This window comes from Nothoprocta perdicaria, unplaced genomic scaffold, assembly GCF_003342845.1.
Source record: "Nothoprocta perdicaria isolate Ctin4 unplaced genomic scaffold, notPer1 scaffold_133, whole genome shotgun sequence".
NCBI lineage: Eukaryota > Metazoa > Chordata > Aves > Tinamiformes > Tinamidae > Nothoprocta > Nothoprocta perdicaria.
The window spans coordinates 1374128-1383055 of NW_020454461.1; the positions used below are offsets into that span (position 1 = coordinate 1374128).

The following is an 8928-nucleotide window of genomic DNA, read 5'->3' on the forward strand; positions in this document are numbered from 1 at the left end:
TTCTCAGTGTAGAGGAGAAGKGCTGTAACATGTTCTGGGATGGTCTGCTGAGGTCCTGCTGCACGTCTGCCTTCCCTCAGCCACCCCGTTCTCCTCTTCTGTGCATGCTCTCTGTCCTTAGCACAGTGCTGGAGGGACACACCGCTCCAGTTCTCAGCCTTGTGCAGTTGGGGAGCTCAGCCCGAGCGCAAGGGGCTATTCAGCTGTTCAGAGGCTGAATGTGCTCTGTAACAGCACATTAATTACTGGGTTTTGTCTAGTAAATAATGAGTGAAAGAAGGCAAAGGCCTTTGCCTGGTAGGTTAGCCGTACTGTTTGCCATGGAAGATGGAGATGAGCCCCTGATCTCAGATGTACTGTGTATATTGTGTAACTTGATTTACAGTGTAGAATAGCTCAGACTGTGGCCAAAAGGGTGAAAACGATGATTGAAAAGAAAGACCCCCGGTCTTGTGAAGCATAAGAGCTGGCAGCGTACAAGAACACAACTAACTGCAATTCTTCCCCGAGCGACTGCATCAATCTTGTTCAGCATTTGGAGCAACTGAAAAGATAAAACGGCCACCTTTTCCCTCTAGCTTTCTGTGCTCAGCATGTGGTTCGGAAGTACCTGCCAGCTTGTAGCCTGGCGGCAGAGCTCTGCTCCGGCTCGGGAATGYCGTGGGTGCTGGGAGGCAGCGGAGGCCCCTGAGTGGAAAACAAGGGGCTGGAGGTCTCMAGGTGGGGAGGGAGCAGGAAGGGGTTAGATGGCAGATGTGCACGTGGAAGGGTGTCTGCTCGGAGCACACGGTGGGAATGGGGCTGTTCTGCTGGTGTGKGGGAACGCGTTACGGTCCTTGGAAACTTGCGTGTGCTTTGGAGAAGGGTCACAAACGAAAAGTAAAATACCAACTTTATCGCCTTTTTCTGAGTGTTGGACGGCCTTGGAATTCCTTGAGGGTGAGGTTGGCACTGCTGCACTTTCCTGCTGGCGTCTGGCCTTGGAAAGTGCCAGCAGAGGTGTGTTTTTGTAGTGCTGGCCATGAGATGTTGCATTCCTCACTTATTTTGATCCCACAGTGACCAAGTGGCTCCCTCTTTTTATATTCACTATGTAAGGAGCAAAATAAGTAGCAGTAACTAGAAATCTGCTCATGTTGGCTTTAACTGGAGCGCGCAGGGCCTTGTTTCAGGCCTTTTCTTTGGCTGGTGCTGTGTGTGGGGTGGGTGGTTTTTTTTTTTTTTTTTTTTTTTTTTTCTCTTCTGAGTGTAGCCCTGAAGCAAGCAGGTTAATCTGGATTTTCCTATTTAAGCTATGCTAGGTATATGTAAGATGATTTCCTTCAAAACCAATAAGCAGTTTCATTGAGGCTTAGAAAAATGCTAATACAAAGCAATTTTGTTGCATTTATCCATTTATCCCCTTTCTAAGATGATCTTTTCTAGGAGTACTCCAGGGAGTGTCACTGAGAGACAGAGATAGGCACAAAGGCCGATGGCCTTTTGTGTGGTTTAGTGCTGCATCTCCGGCGTGCGGGAGTGGTAGGGCCCAGTCCATCGCTGCCACAGGGTTAATGACATTAGCATGGAGACCTAATACGGTCAATGGGGTCTATTTTCATCCTGCTGTAATGCCACTGCAATCCATGAGTCACAGCAAGGGTGTTTGGCCTTCTGCCCTTGCCTCCTCTCGAGCCTCCCTGCCCTTTCGGAGCGCTGGCCGTGCAGCCGCGCGCTCTGCATCGCTGCCCAAGGCCGTGGTCAGAAACAGCCTTTGAAGAGACATCGGTGACTTCACCTGGCCCCGGACCTGGGMGTTCCCAAGCACGGTTATTTGTATCCTAGGTGAGTTACGTTGTTTYGGCAGGTGGTTTTGAAGCTTCCAGATACATTAAGAACCCCTTAGTTTTAATCCAAATGGATGGATGAAATCTACTGTCTATTCACAGGACTCCAGACTTCATTAATTGAAGCTTCCCACTGAATTCAGCAGGATGTCGATGCCTGACTGGTGTGTTCTGCTCCAGTGATACTCACCCTGCTTGTTCTTCTGGATAGCTTGGAGTGCAAGTAAGTGTTTCTTGAGTGAGGATTATGAAACAGAACAAACAAAAATGATTTAATATTTTTCTGAGCTTTTGTAGTCAGGTTCAGTCAAGCTTGAACTCCAGTTGTTTACAATTCAATGCTCAACAGAAATAAACATAGTCCAAAAACTAAATAAAAGAAATGCTATAAATACAGTGTAGGAGACAGACTTAGCAAGCATGCAGCTGCTGAAGACAGATTTGATAAACTGGAATAAGTTCATTTGAATGAAACTTGCATTGGTATGAAATGTAAAAGATCAAATCACTTTTAAGTACTCACCGTTAACCTTTGATGTCACTGGGATCTCTGTCTTTCCATGCCAGAAGTTTAAATGAAATAACATCAAGCAAACAAGCAAGCAGACTGAACTGCCTGAGCAGCTACAGTCACTTAGGCCTGCAGTCCTTTTCTTTTTTCTTTTTTTTTTTTTTCTTTTCTGGACAAGACTGTTCCTGAGCTCTCTAAAGCATCAATGCAGAATGCTCCATGTTCAAAGCAATACTTAGCTCAAAGGCAGGAACAAATGCATAGTTGACCCTCCTGTAATGAGCAGGGCAACAAGTGCTCAGTTCGATCCTTCTCATAAGCCACCTTGGGCGGGGAGGCAACCACCAGTGTTCCTGTGCTATAGGAAGACAAAATGTTGTTAGCAGAATGCCATTTTCTAAAAGGACTTTTTTAAAACTTTTTTTTTTCTTCATAAAACAATGTTAGAAAAGAAACCTCTGCTGCATATATTGAAATGATTTTTGTTGTGTGTATATATATATATATATATATATATATATATATACACACACACACACACACACACACACACACACCCCAGTAGCACTGAAAGGCACCACTTATTACTTCAGTCTCATTTTTTCAGATATTGTGTAAATCCCCAGAGACAGACAGTTGTGCTGAAAAACAAAGCAAAGCACTAACAGTCAGACATATCTGGACGTATCTGGAAAGGTCGTTGCTAGATGCTTTGATTCTGGTTACTTTYCTGAATTCTAAAAGACATAACAGAAGGATCAAGAGAAAAAGACATCATAATCAGCTGAAACCTCTTCAGGGGAACATTTYGATTTTGAGATTAATTRCCAGGTCCTTTGTACTTTTAAGTTSCRYTAGGACTGGAAMGRAAGTGTAGCAAAGGTGCCTGCTTGGTGAATGTGGATTTGTCTTGCAGATCAGCTAAGCTTCTRCTTGCCTGAGGCTCTTGAGCTTTAGGTTTTTTGTGCTTGAACAGATCTGTAGAGTGGCTGTGAATAGCCAACAGGTCTCTCTCCTCTGTCCTGAGCTGGAGGTGCTCAGGAGTTGTCATTCACAGCAAAGCGTGGAGRGGAACTGTAAGGACTGGCAGGAGAGAAGTTCCTCGGGGGCAGTGAAACAGGTGGAAGAAGGGGAGGGACAATACAGGTGTGTGCCTTGGAGAAGGTTTGCCAGGAGATCAAGCTTCCACGGGTGGCTTCAAACCACTTCTGTTAAGTTTCTAGTTTTAACATCTGGTGTTGCTTCCCTCCTTCCCTTTGGCTTTTGAAGGGGATGAGAAGAGTAAAGGAGATGTCTGGTGCTGGTTAGTGTCYGTGTCCTCCTGTATACTGGCAAAGCTCTTGAGGAGTCATTTAGGTTTCCTRGTAAACTTAGCATGAGCTGTCCGATCTAGGCAGACGCCAGCTCGGGTTTGGGCCGTAGCAGCAGCAAGGCTGTTGCAGCACAGGACCTGGGAGGGAGCCAGAACCTGGGGAGCACAAAGGGCAGCCGGTGCTGAACCCAACACGTCTGGTCTCCCTGGGCCTCGGCTGCACGGCTGCCTTCCCGGGCATCCTTGAGGGAGCGGSAGGACCCCTAGGAGCCCTTGCCAGTACCCAGAGGCTGCTGCTCCTGCTGCTCTTTGAGGGAGGGCAGTGGTGTGTGCTGCTCTTTGAGAGCAGCTCTGGCTGCGAGTTTGATTGCCAGCGATCATCACGTGTCTTTCTGAAGGCATTCTTCTTTATGAGCAAATAATTAAAAAAAATCAAAAACTTTTGCATTTCTGTTTTTACAGAGACATTTGCAGCCTGCCCCAGATAAAGAAGCATTGTATTTTTTAAGTCGCATTGCACTCGGTCCAAGTTTCTATTGACTCATAAATCTTACTTCTTAAGTACTATGAATTATATTATTGGGGTCAACCTGCTTATTTTAGTCATTTTTGGATTGTTCTGATATGAATTCTTACAATGGTGTCTACAAAAAGCTTGGTCACAACTGTATGGTTGCTATTTATCATGGTGACCAATATTACCTCTTTGTTTCCTTTGCAGTTTCCATATGTTGTGTCTTATCTTAGACTGCATATTCTTTGGAGCACTGACTGTCTTTTCCTTCTATGTATAGGACCATGTATTTAAAGTTTTGTTCCCCAGTGGGGCTCCTGCACAGCATGGGAACAGAGATCAGAACCTGCTCGTGTACGTTACATTCTCCATTCCAGGAGGCAGAGAGAGCAGGGCGGATAGAAAGCAGGCAAGTTACATTGCTGGGGCTGGGTCATGTAGCCCAAAGGCTACTGCCATGTGCTGGTGGAAGAGCTTTTGCCACAGCCTCGGAACTGAAGCCCATTCGTGCTTTAACACTGCAAAATACATCTCATCTCTTTATGGGAAGTCTACCTCTTTGAAGAGGTTAGTTGGGTAATTTCTTCCTGTGTCAGTCCCAGCAGAGAGAATACTTTGGATGAGAAGTAGAGTTTAGTATCTGTAAGAGGAGTAAATGGATGTCATTAGGTTAGGGTATGTAGTTGTAAGGTAAATGGAAAGGTGGCAAAAGGGAAGAGAAGTTGAAGTTATTTGGAAAGCAGTATAGAGAAACTCTGTGATGAAAGTTCTAGAGGAAGAACATGAGACGAGGGCTGGCCAGAGGGTTGGTGATTCTGTACTTGGAAGCAAAGCCCCTTCTTCTAATTGCTGTTTGATGTTCTATGACAGAGTGTCTGAGATACTGTATTAGATCAAGAGCTGCAGTTTTCTGCAGTGAATGTCGGAGATTATTCCATAAAAAGTAACTTTCATATAATCAGATATGTAAGTAGTCACTTTCATTTTGTTTTCCTGCAGATGGGTGGCTGAAGAAGAGAAGGAGAAGAGAGAGACCATGTGTTGAATGTAAGGAGCAAAAAGGTGGCTGCACTGAAAAGAAAATGCAGAAAGAGGAGRCCCAGATGGACGGAAAGGAGGAGGAGAGAGAAGGGGCAAGTTTATTATTTCCTARCTTTTGTATGTGAAAAATGAACTTTCATATGGGATATTTGAAATAGGATGTGACAGAAGACTAGAAAAGTAACTGCTAGCTTGCTGAGAATTTTATATGTGTACAAATGAGTGACGCACAATCACCATGCTGTGTCATGCACAGCTGAACCAGCATTGCTCTCCCCACATTTGTGGCAGGTCTGTATCTTTAATTAGATTCCCAGACAAGTAATGCTGCATGAATTTGAATCCCAACAGTTGTATTCAACACTGGGATTTGAAGTACAATCGGGAATTGGCAGCTGCTCGTGGAATATCTGAATAGCAAGGTTATATTCAGAATTTTCCTTCAGCCCCAAGTAGGGGCATAAATATTCTTATACCTAAGGATTTACACATCCCTCCTTAGCTGCACGTGTCTGAATCCACTTTCCATTGAGACACAGCGGTGGTTTTAATTATTCTTAGGGTTGATGCTTCTGAAAAAAATCATGTTTGACAGGATATTAATCCTTCAGTAGTGTAACAGCCCAGCTATTAAAAATACTTCTAATTTCCTTTCAGTGAATAAACTTATTTGTCTTCATAGCTGTGGTTGTAGGAACATGGTTATATTTTTTATTAGTGAGTGTTTCCCAACTGTTTTGTGTCACTGGCAGAGCATTTTAGAGCTGAATTTCTTCCTCATTCCAAAGCTACTTGTGGCAGGAGTTCTGTTTATGAAGGAACAGCTTCTCATGTCTACTCATGTCTAAAATGGTCCTGAAAATTGCCTTCTTGATTCATAAATTTATAAATATAGWATCTATTTGTCACATATGAATAATGCCTTACTCCTTTTGAGCCTCATAGGAATTTCCAACTCTTACAAGTGCCAATTCTGTTGGGTTTGGGATGGGCGAGACCTGTACAAAGACCATTTTGTTGTCTTCAAAACGTATTGTGCTACTGTATATAAAAAGAGGGTATGGGAATGCGCATGAACTGAAATGTCACATACATGTGTTCCTGAGCGGCAACTGAATGGAGATTCCGAAGTTTTGAGTCCAGGTCTTGGCACATAAAGCTTTGTGCTGCTGTTAAGAAGGTGAGTCACCATCTCCAGTGCTGGTTCAAGGGCCTCCAACTCGGACACAGAGTCAGGACTGACGCTTTGCGGCTTAGGATCATCTGCCGTCTAAATACGCTGGACACGTGATAGATTAATAATAGCAGTATWAGTAGGCACAGTACATTGTGGTATTTGATAGTCTGACTAAAGATCCTGTTCAACTGCTGCAATAACTTGTTGTTTTTAGGAAACTTCAGGCTATTGCTTAGCAGTCCCTGGCTGCGAGGTTCACTGCAGCAATGGTGTAAGGCAATCCTAACCAGTAGCTGTTATTTGAAGAACATGCTTGGGAATTACCACGCAAAAATCGAGGCCTTCAGTGCTGGAGATGTGAGCTGAGCATCCATAAATGCCTCTTTTTGGATGTAAAACATGAATGAAGTGTCGGCAGGTGGCGCCCAAGAATGTCAAGTGTGGGGCTGGGGACGGGGCTTCCTTTGCTCTGGTGTATTGTCTACCTGAGTATTGTCTTACATGCAGCTCTTAAAGCTCAGCCTGGAAGGTCTTCCCTGAGGTGATTTATAAGCCAGCACGTAGCACACTGAGCTGAGAGTCGCCCATTGCTGTGGGTGAGAACTGTCACCCCCTGGAGATGGTTTGTTGGAAGAAGCAGCTTTGCAGCGTTAGTGACAGGGGAGGAGAGGCACTGCAGTATTGCCGAAGGTAATGCCCATGGCAGGAGGAAAAAAATCCCTTGTTCCTGATATGGCTTCACTTCAGAAGCAGGGGCCTACCTGAAACAAACGTGTATGGCAAATAAAACCTTGCAGAAGGCCGTTTAACTGCGAGCAAATAGCTGCTGGGGAGGGTAGAAGGCAAGCCGGGAATGAATCTCCGTGTTTAGTCGCACTGGGTGAACATGCTCAGCCATCTTCTTACTCTCCTGAATGCTGGAGAGAGAAAAAACAAGAGGTGCCTCGAAGTGGGAGCTCTCCTCTCTCATTCTCCTCTCTCAGGTGCAACATACACAAGGATAAAAAAATGGATCAGATGGGCATTCCTGGGGGAGCAGGGAGCTGGGAATAGTGCTCTGCCCTGCTAATTGTGAAGGACGCTGCAAAACTGCCTCATCTCTCTGTTTCCCTAAAACGACAGTATTTGTGGTTTTAGGGACAAAACCACAGCTTTTGAAAGCCAGCATAATGATAATGATYGACAGCTTTCTTTTTCTTGTTCCTTTTCCCCCCTGCTTTTTCAGCTGTTTCAGAATACACAATGTGTCTTCACAGTTCTATTCTTATGCTCTTTCTCTGATGCATCCTGTGTGCCTTAAAGTGTCAGCAGGACTGGAAATAGAAATGTGGGCACATAGATTAATACTAAATGAATTCTAACTTTTTTTTTTTAAGCAATTACAACTTGTCAAGATACAAAAAATGACTTTTAAGCAGTTTATTTTCTAGGGCAGAGTCTTCTGCTTGATCATTTCAGAAATTTGTTGCTGAGTTTAGTGGTTAAACTGTCCACAGAGTGGGGCCATGACAGGTATTTACTTTGCATACGCATTTTTTTTTTTTTAACTATGGTATTTTTTTTAAATTATGGGTGCAGAGGATAGTCACAGCATGTAATTATTGTGTGTTAATTAGCATCCTGAAGATGCATTGAATTAAGCTTTTAATAGCAGCAGAATAAGATATTCCTGTAAAATGTATTTATTTGTCAAATAGGGCTGCAGTGTAACTAGAAAGGAACAGACTGGCAGCGTGCACTGCCCAGCCCATGTGCTTTGGTGGGGAAAGGTAAGAGCATTAGTAACAAAGGGCAAAATGTCAATGTCCAAATTGACATTTGGACAATTCGAGCAGTCGAATCTCTTCTCCCTGTCTCCTGCCAAGCAGCCTATTAAACCTTTTAGCTGCCTGTGGCATTAGGAGATGATCCCCTTTATGCCAACAGCTTTACTGTGGCAGAGCAGCACGTGCTGTAGATGGATTCTTGCATGATACATGGAACACATATTGCTTAAAATATGTTGTCCTCAATGTATTGTAGTATTCAAAATACTATCTATGTGTATAGATATGTGCAGTATCTATACTTCACTACTGATGTGCAGTATGAATCCAGCATCACCGTTCTACTGAAGCCCGGTGTTGGAATGAAAGTAAAATATTGGTATATATAATTTCAGTTGTTTTATGGCCTATATGAAGCAGTATTGGCAGAATACTACTATGCTTTATTTACACATGCTTCTTTTTATTTCTTTCTGATAAAATAAGGTTTTCCTTTGTCAGGGCTTTCTAGTCATGAGATGCTAAAGAGGCAGGACTAGAGATTTCAGCTAATAGAAGATTTTGCCCCCAGATGAGCTACAGCTTGGTCCCCATATGTCGTTGCATGGAGCAACACGTGGTCTTCTCCCGCCCTCACTAGGGAAGCACTGTTTGTGCGTGAGAGCTGCTGTTGTCTCCAAGATGGATATATTGCATTGTCTCCAAGATGGATGTATTCATCTTTGCAAGTCTTTTGTACACAGCTTGTTACTGTTAGTACTTCCAGGCTTTGATTCGAAGG

General features: G+C 43.8%; 1 long non-coding RNA gene across 1 annotated transcript; it reads left to right on the top strand.

Moving 5' to 3' along the window:
- Positions 1 to 1690: 1690 nt before the first annotated feature.
- On the top strand, positions 1691 to 4562 carry LOC112942816. The gene is made up of 3 exons (XR_003248459.1): positions 1691 to 1824; positions 1929 to 2049; positions 4444 to 4562. It is a non-coding gene; the product is annotated as an uncharacterized LOC112942816 (long non-coding RNA).
- The last annotated feature ends 4366 nt before the right edge of the window (positions 4563 to 8928 follow it).